The following is a 3,953-nucleotide window of genomic DNA, read 5'->3' as shown; positions in this document are numbered from 1 at the left end:
TGCAACCTTCGGGTGGCATCGTTGTGGCACTGCAGGAGGCCCAGGATAGACATGTCGTCTGAGGAATGGGAGGGGGAGTTGAAATGGTTCGCGACTGGGAGGTGCAATTGTTTATCGCGAACCGAGCGTAGGTGTTCTGCAAAGCGGTCCCCGAGCCTCCGCTTGGTTTCCCCGATGTAGAGGACTTCAGAATTTCCCCTCCCCCTACCGCATCCCAAAACCAGTCCAGCTCGTCCCCGCCTCCCTAACCTGTTCTTCCTCCCACCTCAAGCCGCACCCCCATCTCCTACCGACTAACCTCATCCAGCAACCCTTGACCTGTCCGTCCTCCCTGGACTGACCTATCCCATCCCTAACTCCCCACCTACACTCACCTTTACTGGCCCCATCCCCGCCTCTTCGACCTGTTTGTTTCCTCTCCACCTATCCTCTCCTCTATCCATCTTCTATCTGCTTCCCACTCTCCCCCTATTTATTTCAGAACTTCCTTCCCCTCCCCCATTTCTGATGAAGGGTCTAGGCCCGAAATGTCAGCCTTTCTGCTCCGATGATGCTGCTTGGCCTGCTGTGTTCATCCAGCTCTGTACCTTGTTGTCTCAGATTCTCCAGCATCTGCAGTTCCTACTATACCTGGGATATTGTGAACAGTTTTGATTCCCTTATCGAAAGGGAAGATATGCTGGCATTGAAGGCAATCCAAAGAACATTCACTAAATTCATTCCAGTTATGGAAGGATTTACTTACGAGGAGAGTTGAGTAAGTTAGGCCTGTACTCATTGAGTCCATTCTCATTCAATGAGATAATGGCTGATGGGATAATCCTCAACTCCATTCCCTGCTTTATTCCCTTAATGACCCAATATCAACAGCCTTTTATAGTAAAGAATTCCTCAGACTCACCTTCCTCAGAGAACAAAAATTGTTCTTCATCGGTCTTAAACAGGCAACTCTTTTGTCTGATATCACGGTCTCTGAAAATGGGCAAAATAACTGAACTCAAGACGGGAAATGAAATGACCAGCTTTGGACATCAAGGCAAACGTTTGACTGGAGTGAGTGTCAATGAGCTCTCGCAAAACTGAAGTCAACGGAGATCCATGGGAAGACTCTCAGTTGGAGTCATACTGACCACAAAGGAAGATGGCTGAAGTTATTGCAGGTTTAATTACCTCAGTCCCAAAACATTACTGAGGAGTTCCCCAGGTTAACGTCCTGGGTCCAAAAATCTTCAGCTGCTTCATCAATGAACATCACTCCAGCTTAAGAAATGGGAATGTTCAGATGACTGTACAATATTCACTACTATTTGCAATTCTTCAGTGATACCTCCCATGTCCATGTCCAGCAAGATCCGGGACAACATCCAGGCTGGGATTAAAAATGGCAAGTAACATTCATGCAACTCAAGTGCCAGGCAACGACAATCTCAAAAACATATCTAAGCACCTTCTGTTGACATTCTATGGCAGTATTAGCCACGAGTCATCCATTAATCCTGGGAATGAAAAATAAGAAAATGCAACACCAAACACATACACAGTTAATAAAGTTTTATAAAATGTGTGGGGAGAAGGATTCTAGTACAGACCAGAATAATAAAAGCAAACACAGTTACAGATCTTAAGAGTCCCTTCAGTGGCAATAATGAAAAGTCCTGAGTTCAATTGTTCAGCTATAGTTTCTTGTGTAATGGCAAAGCTGCACCTGTCCTGGAATTCTCAGTAACTGGTTGTTGTTGTTGTTCCCAGTTGCTTTTCAATGCTAATTCCTGACCTTGCTTTCTTTCAAGGGAAGATTTCAGAAACCTCACTGGTATCAGTCCATGTTGCTTTCTCTCTCCTGTGTCAGTCAAAGTCTGCTTCTGATACATAGTTCCTTGATGCATTTTAGGCTCAGTGTCATCTTTTTTTTCCTTCCATTTAAGTATGAATAAAACAAGAATTGCATACATCTTGAAGCCTGTATTTCAGTGTCCCTTGGAAATGGTAATTCTGATGCAGCTGGTTTTTGCATGGGCTTATCAGGTGATCACAGGAGACATTTTAGGTCATAGTGCCCTTTTAAAAATCACTTTTAGCTCATGACAGACTCACTTATTAAAGTCAAAATAACAGAAGTTGAATACGGATAATCCATTTTCACACGTAAAGACTGTGGCTACATCAGCAGATTAGAGACTAGGAAAATATTGGAGTTTGGTTCAAATGTGGTTTCCTACTCTTTGAAAGGATGTTATCATCACAAGGTCAGATCCCAAGTTTCTCAAAGTCATCTGGTGCATTCATAATACTTCAATTGCATTTCTTTTTGTAACAATTTCTACAATTAGGGAATAATTACCATGTGGTTCCACACCATGTAGCAAATTGGATTACACCTTTTAAAAAAAAATCTTTGATCAAGTATTGTTATTGAAATTTGGTGTCAAAACTGTTCATTTTGCAGCACCAAGTCAATTATACTGGAAGTTACAGTCTGAGTATTTTCAACAGCTGTAGGCTAATATTAATGCTAATATAAATGTAATGGTAGCTACTGTTCTGCAATAATCAGGCAAAAGGTCAATCCAAACATCTATAAATACAGATATCTAAATATATGAATAGAAGCAGATAAGCCCTACATTTCAGTTCTCGTGAGTAGATGCAGGTTCACTGCCTGTTATTTTAATAGTTAATGATGTTGAGAGATCTTTATTCTCATAGTTAATTATTCCCAGGTTTGTCTTACATCAAAAAGTTCAGGCTGGATGGCAATTACCTTATTAACTCTCAGTTATGAAACCCACAACTGACCGAGTGAACTCTTTTCAGGCAAGCAATTATGTACACAGAATTCCAAAAATATAAACTACATCATTACTAAACATTAAAACACAAATTTTAGTATATAAAAGTTTTAGACAAGATTGGCAAAAAACTGATTAATTAATAGACTGTATGTCATTTAGTGAAATGCATTACTTCATGAAAACTGTGGTGTATCATATTTCAAGTTTAATTTGCCAAATATTATGTAACAGTTGATACTCATATGAACAAATATCTTGGCAAAACTTATCAAGGACTAAATTTCTTTGCTATCGAAGAAGTTGATGGTATTTGAATGAATTTCAGTACATATGCTAATGTTTCACTATGTTAGCAGAGTTTTTTTCAACAGGTTTGACAAGCAAAATAATTGTCGGTCTTTTCACTCCTTGAGACAATGGTGTAAGTTTCTGGGTAATCACACTGATTGTGGCAGGATTATTTAGTCCATCTTAACTGTGGTTTATTTACGAATGCTGCTGTTTGAATTAACTGGCTAAACTCACATCCGGAAAACAGCCGTATCCAAATAGGCGAAGGTACAGGTTGAATAGAAAAGAAAAAAAGTGAAGGAAATTCATAGAAAAAAAAAGTACATTTACTTCAGTGGCACAAGCCTTTACACTATCTCAGAGCATTTATATGATCTGTAGGACTTAATAGAAGTCAGACTTAAAATATTTGAGAAACATCCATTTCAGCTCACTGCATATATAATTTTCCATTCAACAATTTGTTAAATATTAGGAACTTATAAGAATTAGAATTAAGAAACTAAAACACATTCCTTTTTACTGTTTGTAACACAATGTTTTGAAACAAAATACATTTCGCTATAGCTTCAAACATTACTGAGAGTTGTTCAGAAAGTGCTATTTGTGCCTGCTTAAATTTTGTTTCCTCCACAGTCTGACTTTGATATTGCTGCTCCCACTCTCAGAATTGGTATATAGTTAAAAAAATTGTATATGGAGAGTTTAAAACAATTTTACCCGTGCAATGAATCAGAAGCCCACTGATCTACAAGCATAAATCATGTGGAAATTTGGTTATTTGAATTAACACATTCCTAATTCACAGAAAACACAGGTTTATTACAATTAAATATCACATTATTTTGAATAGAAGGAAACAGCAACTTG

Source organism: Rhincodon typus, chromosome 23 (assembly GCF_021869965.1).
Source record: "Rhincodon typus isolate 14 chromosome 23, sRhiTyp1.1, whole genome shotgun sequence".
NCBI lineage: Eukaryota > Metazoa > Chordata > Chondrichthyes > Orectolobiformes > Rhincodontidae > Rhincodon > Rhincodon typus.
This window is presented reverse-complemented; position numbering follows the sequence as displayed.